The sequence below is a fragment of the Heteronotia binoei genome, chromosome 1, assembly GCF_032191835.1.
Source record: "Heteronotia binoei isolate CCM8104 ecotype False Entrance Well chromosome 1, APGP_CSIRO_Hbin_v1, whole genome shotgun sequence".
Lineage (NCBI taxonomy): Eukaryota > Metazoa > Chordata > Lepidosauria > Squamata > Gekkonidae > Heteronotia > Heteronotia binoei.
Window position 1 is genome coordinate 29256296 of NC_083223.1, and position 17885 is coordinate 29274180.

General features: G+C 47.7%; 1 protein-coding gene across 5 annotated transcripts in view; it reads right to left on the minus strand.

The window, feature by feature from the left end:
• The window catches only part of FBXW11 (F-box and WD repeat domain containing 11), a 412946-nt gene that overhangs the window by 351948 nt on the left and 43113 nt on the right, over positions 1-17885 (minus strand). For 2 of the 5 annotated variants that reach the window (XM_060232913.1, XM_060232893.1), the window contains exon 2: positions 5159-5238. The exons of 2 other annotated variants lie outside the window; for them this stretch is intronic. The gene's annotated coding sequence lies outside the window, so the exon portion shown is untranslated. Of the gene's footprint in view, positions 1-5158; positions 5247-17885 lie in introns of those variants that run through there. One more of the 5 variants, XM_060232901.1, reaches the window with a different exon arrangement.

Here is a 17885-nt window from a genome sequence, read left to right on the forward strand (position 1 = left end):
TGCACCTGCTTTCCTACAGCCTCTTCCCCAAATACTTTCTTCCCATATGAGCTCATTTCTGTCTTGCAGTTCAGCTGCTAGTCACAGATAGGCAAAATTTTTAACACCTCTTTCCCATGTACTTTCTCTGCTGTAGATATCAGAGCCACTCCTTGTTAAATGCAGAGCCTGAACAGACCCAGTTACAGCAAAAGACAAGTCAGCCACCATACTAAACCAACTCTAGCCCTCCAAGAAGTAAAAACGGATCATTTGCACATGCTGAGCACTTTTGATTCCTCCTTTTAATTCAGAAATATTCAGTCTACATAAATATCAACTTAGTATATTATACATCCATATGCACGTAAGTTCATTTGCCCAGAACCTTCAAAATGAGAACTAGTCATCAGCTTTTTTAAAAGATAATGCCTTTACCAATAAAGAGTCCACAAGGCAAAAATCTGCTTCTGTTAAAAAAACAAAAACAAAAAACCCTTAGCTAGAGATAAAAGACAGCAGACAAAGCATGTTTAAAAGAACATTAGCTGTGCATAAGTACAGGGGTGGCCAACGGCAGCTCTCCAGATGTTTTTTGCCTACAACTCCCATCAGTCCCAGCTAGGGTTGCCAAGTCCAATTAAAGAAAAATCTGGGGACTTTGGGGGCGGAGCCAGGAGACTTTGGGGGTGGAGCCAGGAACAAGGGTGTGACAAGCATAATTGAACTCCAAGGGAGTTCTGGCCATCACATTTAAAGGGGCAGCACACCTTTTCAAATGCCTTTCTTCCATAGGAAATAATTAAGGATAGGGGCACCATCTTTTGGGGCTCATAGAATTGGACCCTCTGGTCCAATCGTTTTGAAACTTGGGGGGTATTTTGGGGAGAGGCACTAGATGCTATACTAAAAATCTGGTGCCTCTACCTCAAAAAATAGCCCCCCCAGGGCCCCCAATACCCACGGATCAATTCCCTATTATTCCCTATGGGAATCATTCTCCATAGGGAATAATAGAGTGCCCAGTAGACATTTCCCTCCCCCCCACACACACTTTCTAAAGGGAGGGAGGGCCTCCATGCCAGGGAATCCCCCTCCCTCTCTCACACACACACAAATACTTACTTGGTCTTCTTCCGGAGAACTGTGCCTGCTGAGAAAACGAAAGAAAAGAAGGGAGGGGCCGTTCTCCGAAGCTCTTCCTGTTTCCTCCTTCCTGCCCAGCCTTAAAGGGACAGGGATTTTACAAACTGCTCAGGAGCTCTACAACAGGAGCTCTATAGGTATGTTCTCCCCCCCCTCGACCCCCCCCCCCCCCGCTTCTCAATTTTTGAAGACCGGGAGATTAAGCTGGGAACCCAGAAGTCTCCCGCTAAAGCGGGGGGATTGGGAACCCTAGTCCCAGCCAGCATGGCCAATGGCTGGGGCTGATGGGAGTTGTAGGCAAAAAACATCTGGAGAGCTACCGTTGGCCACCCCTGCATTAGTAAGTTTTCCCCTTTCAGTGGATATGAGCATGCTTCCTGCAAAGCTCAGCCTTCCTTCTAGGCAGGGCCATTCTAAAAGGATGAATTTGATGATGTATCACTGGTATCCTCTGACTTCTACCATTATAACACCAATTTACACTTTTTTTAAAATCTAAAAAAGTTATTGGTCATTTCAGCCAGCTCACTGTGTTGACTTCCCAGAAGTGCAAATAAATTTCAAGTTTAAAATTAAATTCAAGACTTTTTTCCCTTTTTGCCATCAAGTCACAGCCAACGTGGCAATCCCCTATGGTTTTAAAGGCAAGAGATATTAAGAGGTGGTTTGCTATTGTCTGCCTCTGCATAGTGACTCTTGTATTCCTTGGTGGTTTCCCATCCAAATACTGATCTGTTTAGCTTCCAAGATCAGGCTAGCCTGGGCTATCTAGGTCAGGGCATAAATTCCAGACTAGCCATCAATATCTAAAGGCTGTTCAGATCCAAGAATTTCATGTAATTCAAGGTCAAAAGGACAGAAGCAGAACTTGATGCAAACACTGATCATTCAAGACAGGGACTTCTTTGCAACAAAAGCAATCCAGATCGACTGATGCTATGAGTGACTAAACATTCAAGAGGCTTCAAAAAGTATGGATATATGGCCATAGGGTACAACAGGTTCCCCAGGGTAGTACCCATGGAAGCCTTTAAAATTGTTATGCCAATAAAGGTTTTTGGAACTGGAATTGGAAGCCATGATCCCCACCAAGTGCTTTAAGTTGGCTGGGCTAGTAGACTTTCACCCAGCAGGGTTCTGATTGGCTTCACAGATTTTAAAAAATTACTTAGGCAGTAGCTGCCACCACAGCACAAGAATCTTCACTGTGTAACTGAAAGTAACCTGTGTGTATGCAATACATTCTTTAAAAAACCAATATCTTCAATTTAAGATTTTTTAAAAGTTTTATTGATTTAAACTACAAAGAAAAGCGATTGGGTGTTCTTTTTCTGCTGGTATGCCAGCTTTCATAGCCGCAGAACTTCAGGACGAGCAGAGAGCCCAGAGGGCAGCTTCCATTGGTCTCCTCCCCCACCCCGTAAAAGTCCCATGCCAAAGAAAAAGCCACTACAGGCTTTTTCTATGGGGGCATCACTTCTGTGACGCCCCTCCAACAGCCAGACTCAGAGTTGCTGCAGAGAGATGATCTGCCAGCAACTCTGAAGCCAAGATGACGGATTCCGGAAGTTCAGTATCTTCAATTTAAAAGACATCCTGTTAATCAGAGCTTCTACTGAAAATGCTGAATAATTACTATTAAAGTTTTGCATAATCTGACACCTTGATAATTTTATGACAGGCTCCATTTCCAGAGGTAGTCATTTTATGGTTGAACTTCCCACACTATGTCAGAATTCCAAAGGTGCCCACAGGGTTAAGACTGGGAAACCCTTTGATAGAGAATGGAGAGTTGACTGAAACAGAAATTTCAACAGATCATGCTCTCTGCACCAAAACTGGAATGGAAGAACTTCAGAAGCAGGCCCATAGTCTCCATGTGGCACTGGTGGGGTGATGACCCACCATGAATCTTCTCTGCCCCACCACCCTCACCTCGATTCTTAGAGCCCGCCAAGCCACGCCAAGTCAGCTGCTTCCTTGCTGATTCTTCCTATTGTTTCCTGCTCCTCCTCTCCTGTTTGACCTCACTGTGCCTATCTTAAAAGAGCTAGTTTAATTAGCCAATTAACTCTTAATTAAATTAATGCCCTGCCCCACCAGTGCCCCACCCCTCAAAAATGTCAGGCCATGAAAAGCCTATTAGTATGTAATCCAACAATATTGGAGAAAGCCACATCTCTGATGTCTACTACGATAGAGGAAAATCTCCAAACAGGTTTTTAAACAAATGTTTGAAGTCAGTTTCTACCATTTTATTTCAAATTTTTGTCTTTCTCAGAGCAGTCCCAAGCAGCCTCACCATACTCCAAATACACACGCAATTATTCTAGGTTGCATTTGTGCACATGAACATGTTACAAAGGCATTTAAAAAATCCTCCAGGTGTCATAGCACACAGGGTAGTTCTCCAAACACTCTTAATTGACACGAGCATCAAACTTCTAGAAGTGTTTGGGAGAAACAGTTTTTCCCTTTGGCAAAAAGAATGACTTGTACTTCAGATGCACTGATATTTCCAGGTCTCAAATGCAAACTACTGTAAAATGCATGGACTGTAGAGAACAAGGAGTAGGGAAACTACTGTAAACTGGAAGGACTTCTCAATTACTTCCATTAAAGCTAGAAAGGAAGTCACATTTTCTATGAAGCCGTTTCTTATCTTTTAAAATAATCTGATTAGAAGGCAGGACAAATGCAGGCTTTATAGCATGGGTGATTTACTTAAGAGCAAATTAATAATCAAATCTAAATTCAGAGTTCTGCAGATCTAACTGCATGCAGCATCTTGCATAAGTTAGGGCTACAATTCAAACACACACACACACACCACATTCACAGCCGGGATAAAAATGTTTCAAGGTAGCTGTGTGTATAGGAAAGCTTGGTAACATTTCTGCAGGCTAGCAGATTTGAGAACTAACTTTCAAGGCTGGATTAAACATGTGTGTTAGGTAACAGATTTAGCAACTTCTATTAAACTGACTGACATTTTCTGACTTTCTTCAGTCCTTTTAATAGAAGTTAATAATGAATTATGTAGCATTCACTTCTGATTTTTTTTAAAAAGCTTACATATAACTTTTGTTAACAGAAAATAAGTACAAATGGTTAAATCACTTTTTCTAACATTGTTAGAACTGCTGTTTAAAACATTTTTAAAAAAAATATGGATTTTTTTAAAACTAAATTAGCTACTGTTTCGAACAAGTTCTTACACTCCTTGATTGTCTCCATATGCTCCCTCCTCCCCTCCTGGGCTGCAATTCAATTAGTTAGTTCTGCTTTAGAACACTCCGAAGTTTGAAGTTACATCCAAACCACCAGTTCATTATGGTTTATGACCTCCATCCAAGCCAAGATAGCAAACCACAGTTTGAAGCAGATCTACAATCTTGACCTGAGAAGGGAAGTCACAACTCATAGTTTTCTAGTTTACATAAAATGTTTATCTAACCAGGGTTTGCCAAAAGCTAACAAACTGAATCACAACATAGGAAGGGATGAGGGAGGGGGAGTGCACAAGGCTTGTTTCCATGGTGCTAAACCACAGTCTGGCATTATATGTGAATCAAGCACAAGTGTTACATTGCTGTATTTAAGCCAAGCTACTTTACATGGTCAAAAGCTGCTCCTAAAAACCAAGAACTGCCCATTCGTTTATTAACTATTTTGAATTGTGCCTTCAACTGTGCAAATTTAAACTGGCAGTAAAACATGGCCCACACTCTTCAAAGTCACAGAACTATCTATTTTTCTTTCCTGGTGCAAGAAGAAAATTATACACTTAGAGCTATGATCACTGGAACTCACAACTTATTTCTCATTCCATCAAAATGTAAGATTTTTAAATTGCTTAAGCATGTGGAAAGTATTACCAGTGAATGAGATACATCAAACAGTCCTTTGTTTGACCCCAGATCATCTTTGTGAACTGCTTACCTTTAATGTTTTTGGGAATATTATGCAGCAAAACATTTTAGTGAACCAAACTACACATTAGTAACACTACTTAATACAGGGAATTTCTTACCTGAAACTCTGTTTCTGTGCTTCAGATCCACCAATCCAGAATGAATAGGGATTCGAATGGGGTTTCCTTTTCAGACTTGTCTGTCAAAAGAGAGCAGCCAATCATCTTCAGCTTGCTGTATCTACTTCTTTCCTGAATGAAATTCCAATATGCACTCCTAATATTGTTAGAAAGACAAGGAAACCTATATAGCTAGCAAGATCCCAGTAGCCATTTAATCAGATGAGACACCGGATTGGTGGATCTAAGACAAGAAACTAAATTAAAGACAAGAAATTGCAGTTTCCCATATGTTGGTCAACCAATCCAGAGCAAATGATTTCACAATCACCTTATAAACATGAGCTTATAGACAGGTAAGGAATAGCCAAGACATCTCAAATGACCATTCAAGGCCTAAGGAAGGTATTGGCTTCAACTCCAAGAAAATGTTTCTACTTGAAATAATGTATCAATATTATGTCAAAAACAGCCTGCGCAATATAACCAGTATCCTAAACGATAATTATGTCAATGACTTTTGGTAAGTCCAATGGAATTTTCCCACCTTCTGAATGCCACACATATCAAACTACTTCTGAACTTGCCATGCTCATGAAACACAAACCCTAAGGTCCTTTGTGCAGAACCAGTTGTCCCTACAAACATTTCATCCTCCATGCATTAAGAACATTTCTGATATGATGGTAGTAGCCAGAAAAACCTAGGCCTTCAAATTGACAGCTCCATCACTATTATCTTCTGAAACATATAGCCATAATGACAATGTAAGCATCTTTCTTAGTCATAGTGACCAACAGCACCTTCAACAGAAAAGATAATGTCCTACCATGATACACACACACACAGAGTAAACTTAACACTGGGATGGGGGAGAGAGCAGGAGCAATAAAGCTGTATTCTGATACAGCCAAAAAAACAGTCCAAAGGCTCTCACTTCTAGTGTACGAGGACAGTGGTTCTCAACCAGTGGCATGCAAGGTTTTGATAGCAATTACAAAGAATCTGTCCTTTCTCAAACCCATGCTCACCTACAAGTATCACATGTTGTCCCCTACCTATGCTACTTGTCACAAATTACCTGCGACCTTTTGGCATGTTATCAGTAATGTGGCAATAGCACACACTAGTAGTAATAACAGAATTCCTGTAAACATATAAATATCCTTCTGGTGGGAATAGGCTTTTTGTTGGTGAGGCCCAGGTTTTTTTGATACAGTGAGTGGTGGGATATAAGATATGAAACGATGAGAACTTTTATAGCCATATAATAAAACAGCTGTCAGTAACCTTTTAAAATTAAGACAACAAATTACATTAAAATGCAGAGCAATGGATAACAAACAGCCAGTAGAAGAAATGATTCATAAACTTTCTGCAGGTCAAACACTAGCTCTTTGGAGGGTCTTTTACTAGGAGGCTTCAAACACAAGGACTCGGTATAAGAAATAAATACAAACGAGCATCCTGTGCAATAGTTTAGGGCGTGGCATAAATTTGGGCATGATTACTGGCAGCTATCACAAGGGATAAGGCAACATTCCAGGTACCTTGCTTCAGGTGCTTTTATTCAAGGATTCTGTTACAGACTGCATCAGTTTCAGCTGACCTTTTGGTCTCTCCCTCGCGCTTCCCCAGCTGCCACCCCTAACCGCAAATCCCCACAACTTATATCCCATCTGGAGCTGGTCTCTCCTTCAAGTAACCCTGACTGGGTGCAGGAACTTCACACTCCCCTTCCCTTACAGTGTCCATTGTCCCTTTGGCTGACAGTGCCAAGCAGGACATAAGAGTCTGTGTTGGCATGCAGTTTGCCTGGTCTATGCTGTACCCTGAACTAGTAGGGCTGAAGAGACAACATCCTTCTCTGGACTCTATCATTCCATTCCTTACAGCCTTTCACTCATCGGAGGGCCTCATGATGTTATAAGGATGAAAAGATTACACAACAGACAGTAGTTGAATGAAATTACTGTTCACTTGATCTCTAGTGCCTCTTATTCTAGGGTCAAGTATTTCTGTTCCCAGGGCAAAAGCTTCAAATTTAGGAAGATGACTGGGTGTTTGACTCCACCTTGTTCGTGGGCTAGGACCATCCCTAGTCCGGTGCCTGAAGAGTGAATGTACAAGAGGAAAGGTCTGGAAAAGTCCAGGGTCCTCAGTACTGGGGCCTCCGAAAGGATGTTAGTCAGTTGGTTTAGAGCCTCTTGACATTCTGCCAACCAGGGGAGCAGCTCCTTTACAGACTTTTTTTAGCAAGTCCAATAATGGGGTTGTGAGTGTGGTGAAATGAGACATGAACCTATTGTAATAACTGATTAGTCCCAATAGCTGGCAGACCAATTTCTTTGTCAGGGGAGGGGGCAATTTTTGTAGTGTTTCGATCTTTGACTTCAGGGACCAAACCTTCTTGCCACCCACCATGTGCCCCAGTTATTGTAACTGGGGCCAAGTGAATGTGCACTTCCAAGCATTGAGGTGAAGCTGAGCCTTGGTCGCTAGCCACAGGACCATCCCTGTGTGCTGGAGGTGGTCCACCCAAGACTGAATGAAAATGACAACACTGTCTATGTACGCGGCAGCATACCCTTGACAAGGGGCCAGAAGATCAACCAGCCTTTGAAAGGTGGCTGCCATGCTGTGGAGGTGGAAGTGGAGGAGAAGGAGAAGAAGACGACTGCAGATTTATACCCCGCCCTTCTCTCTGAACTCAAGAGCCTCAGAGCGGCTTACAATCCCCTTTATCTTCTCCCCTCACAACAGACACCGTGAGTTGGGTGGGGCTGAGAGAGCTCTCCCAGAAGCTGCCCTTTCAAGGGCAACAGCTACAGCTGACCCAAGGCCATTCCAGCAGCTGCAAGTGGAGGAGTGGGGAATCAAACCCAGTTCTCCCAGATAAGAGTCTACACACTTAACCACTACACCAAACTGGCATCCTCACAAATTGATAGAGACCCCACAGGGTAGCAAAAGTCATTTTTTTCCATCTTGGAGTCTTAGGGGAACCTGCCAATACCCTTTTGTCATGTCCAGTGTCATCAGATATTCCGCCTGGCTCAGTTGCTCCAGAAGCTGGGGAGGGCATCAAACTTCAAGATTTTGTTGACGCCCCTCATTGCATGGATTTTTTTTTGTAATACTGCACTGCCTTCTAATGCGACAAACAGCTTTGAAAGATTTGTGATAGAGAGCTGTATTACCCATTTGCAACAACACTTCCACTTCATCCTTTATCAGGTTTCAGGCTTTTCTGGGCAATGGGCACAGGACCTCCCACAGTATTTTTCCGCGCTCAGTTTCAGTTCAGTTCAGTTTGCTTTATTACGGTCCATGATCAAATACACAGCACAATGCAGGCCAACAACAACCACATAAAAATTGTAAAAATCAAGACGGACCTAAATAGGTAAAACGTAAGATATTTAAAAAATAAATGTGAAAATAAAATATAGGACATTAGTATGAATAATGAGATATGACAAATAATACAGTAGTGGTCAAACATCTTCTAGCTTAATAAATATAGTACATATAATAAAAGGTTTTAAAATTATACAGCTCCAGAAAAAATATTAGCTAGAATACACTGGTTAAAATTACAATCTGTTACCTCGACATTAACTTGTAAGAACCATAAAATGCAATTTGATTGCATGGGAACAAAATTTGGCAACTTTATGCATGGTCTCTGTATTTATATCAGTTTCGGTAGCATTTTTGATGGTATACAGAGTACTCAGGCATTTATGAAAAGATAAAATACAAGCTTGGAAATATTCAAAAAACAGTCAGTTCAGGACCCCTTCTTTACATAATCCTCACGAATTCTTCTAGCAGCCGCCATAAATTTGGCACAATTAATTGTGAATTGGGGGTTAAAATCTGATAACAACATATTTCTGATTTTGAAATCAGAAAACCCGAGACATCCCTCCAACAAAGAATAAATGTACCTGGCTCGTATGCAAGAGTATAGGCCACACCCAAACAAAACATGGTCAATCGTTTCAACTTTATCTGCACCACAAGGACAAACCCGCTCAGCCATAGGCACCTTTCTAAAAGCGGCCCTCAACGACTGCTGAAGGAAAGATATTACAACGGGCCATAGAAAAGGCCCTTCTGTGGGATGGTATTGTTAGAGTTGAGAGATAGGGGGCTGGAGCTAACACATATCTCCTTTGAGGGGGAGCTAGACAATCCGGGACTTTGGCAATATCATTCAAATTGAGCTAATGCCCTTCTAAGGCCTACTGGTGTTCTAGACAGCAAGATTGTGTCATCTGCAAAGAGTAAGGCTACTAGTTGCCTATCTGCCAGGGAGGGGGGATGAGTATCGACTAGATGGAGGTTGCTGATCATATCATTAATAAAGATGGCAAAAAGGGAAGGGGCCAGCACGCAGCCTTGCTTGACTCCTTTTAAAGTTGGAATAGGGTCAGTAAGAAGACCTTGCTTATTGCACCTGACCCTAATAGACATGTTGGTATATAATGCCTGGATCAGGAATAAAAGTCTCCTGTCAATTGAGGTGGCACTTAACTTCTCCCATAATTTCCCTCTGGGAATGGAGTCAAAAGCAGATTTTAAGTCAATAAAGGCTGCATAAAGAGAAACCGTTCTGCTGGTTGCGTATTTTTCTATCAAATGTGATAGAATCAAATTATGTCCCAACGTGGATCGTCTTTCCCTAAAGCCAGCCTGCTCATCTACCAAATACCTTTCTTGAATCAGCCAGCACTGCAATTTCTCTAGAAGATGGCTAGCGTATAGTTTGCCCAGAATACTCAAGAGGCTGATTGGCCTATAATTGGCTGGATTACCCTTCTGCCCAGACTTAAAAAAAGGAATGATAGCCTCTCTTCAGGCCTCAGGTAAATCCCCTGTCAAATCTATATATGTAAACAATGGGGCCAAGAGAGAGGACCACCAGTCTATATTATCTTTCAATAGATCTGGGAGAATAAAATCAGGGCCTGGAGCTTTGCCTCTCTTGAATTTACTGATCAAAGATCTAACTTCTCCAGCCGTCACTGGAGGCCAAGGTGGCAGGTCTGAAATGGCCTCACGCTTCTTTGTGGCAATCAGTTGTTTGTATAACTTCTTAGAGCATGAAAGATGGTATTGTGCTCAAGAGAATCAAGGCCCTCAGAGTTCTTATATGCATGATATGCTGATTTTAGATCTCTTCTTGCTTGCTTGCATTCTTTATTGAGCTAGGGCTTGGAGACGTTTTTGAATCTACGATGTTGAACAGAAGCATCTTGAACCGGTAACGGTTTTATGAGTTGGAGGAGATGGTCGAAGGGGATCAGAGGGTTCAAGTCATGGGGAGTATCCATAATTAATTTTCTATTGGAGCAAGCATCCTCCTTCTCCAGGGCTCCCCTCACTGTTTGTGCCAACTGATCGGACCACTTGGCGTGGCATCTCATTTGTTGGACTGGAACCAAATGTGGGCCCCGCGCTCAGTTTCAATTGCATGCTCTAAAAGATCCATTTGGCCCAGCCTTGTGGGAAAGACCAGCAACTGTTTCTCTAGGAGGGCCTTCAGCTCCGCCTGCTGCACCCACAAGAGGCCCTCCCTCAGTATCTAAGGCTCCCCCTCCTCCTTTTGTTCCCAGTGGAGAATTGTCTCGTCCTCTGGGACCTCGTCCATGAGTGTAAAGGCCACCACCCATTCTGTCCACTCCTTGAGGAGGATGGTATGTAACCAACGGAGGGGAACCTGGGGAGATCCCAACCAGACACCATATGCAAGGTTTTCCCTGGCACCCTTCAACCAGATATGGTCCTATCCAGAAATTGGTCCCCGGCTGTTGCAGAGCTGTAGCCTGCACAAGCTCTTGGGTGCGGTCTGGGGCAAGAGCTTTCCCATCTGGCAGCAGTGCTATTGTTGGAGGACCCAGGCTCAGCATGCAGCCAGCATTATCTGGATTGGCTGCTCCACTGCTACGTTCTCCAGAATCCATTCTGTGGGCATACCATCTGGTTTCAGTCACTTCTGAGTCAACTCTTAGAGGGCTTAGGCCAACTCATATGGGCTTTTTCCCTTTTCCCGGGCATTGGTCCAGAACCATTGGCAGTAAACCTCAGGCATAATGTGAAGTTTCTTGAACATAGCCTTCTTTATCATAGTTGGCTGCATCTATAGGGCTGAGGCTCTGGTAGGCAGCTAAAGCTGGCCCCATCAAAAAGGGCCCCAGAGTGATGGCCCACTGGGTCTGGGGCCAGGTTGCTACAGTGGCGGTTCACCCAAAGGCACCTAAGAATGCCTCAATGTTTTCTGTTATTGCCATCTTCAGGAGCTGGTTGGTAGAGGGTTGGGATTCCCCTGCTTGTGGGTCAGGACTCAGGAGAACTCCTGCAGCCACCTACTTTGAGCTAAAGACAGGTTGCTTACCTGTAACTGTAGATCTTCGAGTGGTCATCTGTGCATTCACACTTGTGGGATACTGCGCCTGCGCCGGTCCCCGATCGGTATCTGTAAAAAGCCCGGGAATTTTCCACGGTCGGCGCCACTGAGCATGCGCGGGCGTCCCATTGTGCATGCTCAACGGCGCCATCGCGGCAATCCCGCCAGTTCCTTCATGACCGCTGGAAGCTCCTACTGGAGGGAGACCGTCAGCAGTGGGGAAGGAGGGCGGGTAGTGTGAATGCACAGATGACCACTCGAAGATCTACAGTTACAGGTAAGCAACCTGTCTATCTTCTTCGTGGTCTCTGTGCATCACACTTGTGGGAGATTAGCAAGCAAGGTATACCTGGAGGTGGGGAGACGGTCAACCGGAAGCAGCAGTCTGTAGCACCGCAGTCCCCAGCCGAGTCCTCTGCTGAGCATGCACGTCCAGCGCGTAGTGCTTCATGAAGGCATGCGGGGAAAACCAGGTGGCAGCTTTGCAGATGTCCGCCAAGGACATGCCCTTCAGGAACGCCACTGATGTTGCCATCGCTCTTGTGGAGTGTCCACGAACAGGTCCAGGCAACGGCTTCTTTGCCAGTAGGTAGCAGAGCTTAATCGTCTCCGTCAGCCACTTCGAGAACCTCTGGGACGAGATCCTGGAACCTAACTTGGGAGCAGCGTACGAAATAAACAGCTGCTGTTCCTTGCGAAAACTTTTAGAGCGTTTTAGATAAAAGAGTAGGGCACGCTTGACATCTAGAGCGTGCAACCTACGCTCCTCGTCCGAGGAGGGGTCAGGGAAAAAGGTTGGTAACCATACCTCTAAGTTAAGGTGGAACTGGGAGGCCACCTTTGGGAGGAAACTGATGTCTGGGGCCATAGAGACACCAGCCTCTCTAAAAACTATATAAGGGTAGTCGCAACGCATCGCCGTGAGCTCCCCCACACGGCGAGCAGAAGTGATGGCCACCAAAAAGGCAGTCTTCCAAGACAGGAGCTGCAAAGAGCACGTGGCCATAGGTTCAAAGGGATGCCTAATTAGCCTGTCCAGGACTAGTGTCAGGTCCCACAACTGAGGGGGTGACCTTGATGGTGGGTGCAGCCTAAACAACCCCTTAATAAACTTCTTGGATTGAGGATGGGCAAAAACAGAATACCCCCCCCACAGGGTTGTGGTGGGCAGATATTGCTGCCAGGTAAACCTTAATAGAAGAGAAGACCAGGCCTGCATCCACCAGGGACAGCAAAAAGTCAAAGACTGCCGACAGACCTGCCTCGTTCGGGGAGCCTGAATGGTCGGCCATAAAGCTCGAGAACTTCCTCCACTTCCTATCATAGGATGCACGGGTAGAGGGTTTCCTGCTATTCAGTAGGACCCGCTGGACCCTGTCAGAGAACTCTATTGGTCTATCAGCCACGCTGTCAGCTTCAGGTGTGGCACGTTGTGGTGTAGGACGTGCCCCCCCTGAGACGACAGAAGGTCCGGCTCCGCTGGGAAGTGGTAGACGTTCCCCCCCCGACAGCTGGATCAGGATGGAGAACCAGTTCCGGCGGGGCCACCATGGTGTCACCAGGATGCAGCGTGGCCCCTCCCGTGCTATCTTGTTGACCACTTTCGTTAGCAGCGGAAGGGGCGGGAACAAGTAGAGGAACCGACCCGCCCAGGGGAGAAGTCCGTCTCCCAGAGATGCTGGGTCTGCCCCCCCCCCCCCCCGGAGCAGAACATGGGACACTTCGTGTTCTCTGCTGTGGCAAAAGCGTCCAGTTGTGGGTACCCCCAATGCTGGAAGACTGGCTCCAGGAAGCGCCACTGCAGTTCCCACTCGTGCGGTGACGCCCCCCCTCTGCTGAGGGAGTCTGCCTGCATGTTGAGGACCCCTGGGAGATGTGCCGCCTTCACGAAAATGTCATACTGGAGGCACTCCGACCATAAGTCCATTGCCAGTGTACAGAGCCAACGAGACACTGTTCCACCCTGCCTGTTGATATAGCTCAGGGCGGTGGTGTTGTCCGTGAGCAGTGCCACTGTCTTTCCCGCCAGTTTCGGGCGGAAGGAACAAAGGGCGAAGTGCGCCGCCAGCAGTTCCAGATAGTTTATGTGGTGCAGAGCCAGCTTGGGCGGCCACTGACCCCCCACACACAGGCCTTCCATGTGGGCCCCCCAACCCCACAGGGAGGCGTCTGTGGTGATGGTCACTGTGGGAGCCGGAAGGTGGAAGGGGGCTCCCTGGCAAATGTTGTCCTTCGACTCCCACCACTGGAGCGATTGTAGTGTCATTGGTGGAATGGTGAACCTCTTTCAAGGTGAGTCTTTGGCTGGGCGAGACTGACGAAGAAACCATAGCTGCAGGTCTCTCATCCTCAGTTTCGCGAAGAGTAGCACGCTTGTCGTCGCCGCCATCAGCCCCAGCATCCGCTGAAGCTGCTGCGCTGTGCCCCACCCCTGCCTCTGAAGTAACTGTACCGTGTTTACAATGTCCTCTGCCCTCTGGACGGGAAGGAATGCCCGATGACGGTCTGTGTCCAGCACTGCCCCTATGAACTGCACTGTCCTTGATGGAGTGAGTTTTGATTTCTCTAAGTTGACCTGCAGTCCCAGGGCATCGAGAAGGTGTAGTGTGGTTGTAATATGAGCAGTCAGGTTTTCCCTTGATCTGGCCACCAGGAGCCAGTCGTCTATATATGGGAAGACCACCACTCCTTGTAGCCGGAGGTGGGCAGCCACCACACTCATCATCTTTGTAAAGACCCTGGGTGCTGTGGACAGGCCGAATGGTAGGGCCGTGAACTGGAAGTGCTGCGGGCCCACTGCAAACCTTAAAAAACGTCTGAACTCTGGGTGGATGCTGATATGGAAATACGCATCCTTGAGATCTAGGGTAACCATCCAGTCCCGTTGATTGATGAGGGGCAGGATCGATTGCAGTGTGGACATCCTGAACTTCTGGTACAGGATAAATTTGTTCAGATTCCGTAGGTCCATAATGGGTCTCAACCCTCCATCCCTTTTGGGAACCAGGAAGTAGCGGGAGTAGAACCCACCTGCCCTGTCCTCCGCTGGCACCTTCTCTATGGCTTGTTTCTGTAGGAGGTTGGCCACCTCCGCCAGCAGAGGTGGGGAAGGAGGAGTGGTGACCACTACGGACTGGTGTGGGATCTGAGCAAACTCTATTTTGTAGCCCTCTTTGATGATGGACAGAGCCCACATGTCTGAGGAGACCAGCTCCCAGGCAGGCAGGAAAGGGCGGAGGTGGATAGATGAATTGGTGGCGGCGATGGTGCGTGCAGCAGTAAAGTCAAAGACCCTGTTTAGAGGGGCGGGCACCCTTCGACTTGGTTGCAGGTTGTGCACTGTAGCGACCTCTGTTGTTGCCCGAGTAGGCCTGCCTATCGGGTTGTGAGGAGCGGGGGCGCCACTGCTGTTCTGAGGATGGCTTGTGGAAGGGCTTCTTGGTCCAGGTTCTGCTCCACTGCCTGGCTCTGGGTTGCTTGGAGGGTGCCTGCACCCCCAGGTTTCTGGAGATCTTTAAATTCTTGTCTAGCTCTTGCAGAGCGTTATCTGTTGTTGTGCTAAACAGACCGTCCCCTTCAAAGGGCAGGTCTTCAATGAGTGCCCTGGTGTCCTGCTGTAAGGAGGTGGATCTTAGCCAGGAGTGCCTGCGGATGGACACGGCAGACGTGATGGCCGTGGCCGACACGTCAACCATGTGCCTTGCTGCGGCCAGTTGTTGCTTGGCCACAGCAAGGCCTTCTTTCTGTAACTTCCTTGCCACCACTCTCTTGTCCTCGGGGAGGGAGGAGAGGAGGGGGGAGAGCTGCTCCCACATGGCGTACTGATATCTCGCCATGCAGGCCGCAGTTAGATACTTTCACCCCCAGGGCTCCTGCAGAGTAGATCTTCCTCCCCATGCCGTCAAGTTTCTTTCCTTCCCTGTCCGGAGGGGCAGAATGCACCTTACGTGACTTAGAGGAAGATGAGACGATGGCCGAGTTCGGCTTCGGGTGTGTGAAGAGGAACTCAGCCCCCGTCTCTTGGACCTTGTACATATGGTCCAGCTTCCTCGAAGACACCGGTGCCGAGGATGGCTTCTTCCATGATTCCTTGACGGCCTGAAGGATGACCTTCGTTACAGGCAGTGCTACAGCCGGGGATGTGTCCCGTTGCATTATGTCGAAGACGCTGTCGTCCACGACTGGCTTGGGTTAAGAGACAGAGAGGGAGATGGTGGCAGCCATTCTCTTCACCATTTCTGCGTACGCTCTCAGGTCTTCTGAGGGTGAGACTGGAAGGTCCTCTGCGGTGTTGGGATCTGGTGAGGGTTCCCAGGCTCTCTCCTGCTCTCCGACCCCGATGGTGAAGACTCTCGGTGCGCTGAGTGCTCCGACAGAGCCGGTGTGGGCTCCCTCCGCGGCGACCGGGTCGGTGTCGGCTGTCGGCGCTGAGGTTCTGCCGGTATATCACGTCTCTCCAGAGGAACCGAGATCAATGCCGATGCCCTCCTAGATCGGTGCGATGCTCGAGAGAGACAGGACATCTCGGACTGCTGTTCCCAATCCGGGTGCTCCCTCGGGTGGTACCATTGGTACGGCGGGTAATATGAGTAGGGCGACTGGCATCGATGCTGCTCCCATGGGGGAATCGGTGGGAAACGCCGAGACTCGACCGATGGCTCTCGCTCTCTTCTGCCCCTAGGTGCCGTCGATCTGGCTGCATCGGCCGATGTCGATGCCTCTACGTCTGAGGCCGACTCGCCGCTTCGTCGATGCGAACCCGCCGATGGAGATCGTTGTGTTAGGTCGATCTCAGCTTCCGATGCGAGAGGGTAAGGCCGATGAACGCTGCCCCTTGGAGTCGATGGGCTCCGGAGTGGGGGGGACAAGGCCTTCCTCGGCGGTTCGGTAGCGATCGGCGCCGACACATCGAGGGAAGGCGATGGAGTGCGTGGCCGCTTCCGCTTCTCCTTGGTCTTCGCTTTCTTGGAAGAGGACTCTCGCCCCGAGTCCTCCCGCCGTTTCTTGGCGGGAACATCCGCCGACCCTTTGAGGGCTCGTTTCGAGAGGCCTCGCTCCGTCGGTGCATCCACCTCCACTTGGGTCACATCGGCCGATGGGGTCATCGGAGCCTGGGCGTCCGCCATTTTCGGTACCGATGCCGACGGGCCCGCCGGTGATTTCAGAGGACGAAGTGCTGACGCAGTTAGTGCGGCTGACAGCCTCGCCGCCCTGTTCTTCCTCGTTTGCTTGGAGAAGCGGAGGCAGTGTGGGCAGGCCTCCACACGGTGCGCTTCACCCAAGCAGAGAAGACACAGGGAATGGCCGTCTGGGGGGGCAATCTTCTTCCCACAGACTCGGCACCGCTTAAAAAACCCCCAGCGACTGTCCATAGACAATCGTCACTATGCAAGCCCTCTCAAAGTCCTCTGAGGGGAAAAAAAACTGGGGGAAACAACAGGGGGGAAGGCCCCGGAGGGCGATCCGCCACTAACACACACCAAAAAAAACACTTTTTTTTTAAAACTAACTAACTAATAAACTAACTACTACTCTAACGAAAATAACAAACGGCTATATATACAATAGGGAAAAAAAGGGCAAAAAACCCGAAAGCTCACCGACCGGGAACACGAGAAAACGCAGCTTCTCCGCGCAGCAGTCAGAAAGGAACTGGCGGGATTGCTGCGATGGCGCCGTTGGGCATGCGCGATGGGACGCCTGCGCATGCTCAGTGGCGCCGACCGCGGAAAATTCCCGGGCTTTTTACAGATACCGATCGGGGACCGGCGCAGGCGCAGTATCCCACAAGTGTGATGCACAGAGACCACGAAGAAGTTCTGCTGCTGGTCCATTACTTGTTGGATAAGCTCCCCTTGAGTGGCAGCCAGCCATTCCCCAAACTGTGTATGGTCTAGAGAGGAGACATTCGCCCCAGCTCTGGTGTGGCCCGTCATGGTGTGTTCAGATGGTCTATCCAGCCCTCTAGGATCACGGACAAACCTCCATTTATTGCAAGGGATGAGGCAACACTCCAGGTACCTTGCTTCTGGTGCTTTTATTCAAGGATTCTGTTACAGACCATGTCTGTGCCAGAGCCATGAGTTCTAGTCAGTTTCAGCCAACCTCCCAGTCTCTACCTCAGGCTTCCCCAGCTGCCTCCCCTAACCGTGAATCCCCACAGTTTATGTCCCTTGACCTACCACCTGGAGCCAGTCTCTCCTTCAGATGTCCCTGACTGGGTGCAGGAATCTCACAGCAACTATCCCCCTCTATCACTTTCCCTTTTGTAGGAAGTCTCAAAGAAGCCATTTAGCCCCAATACAATTCTTT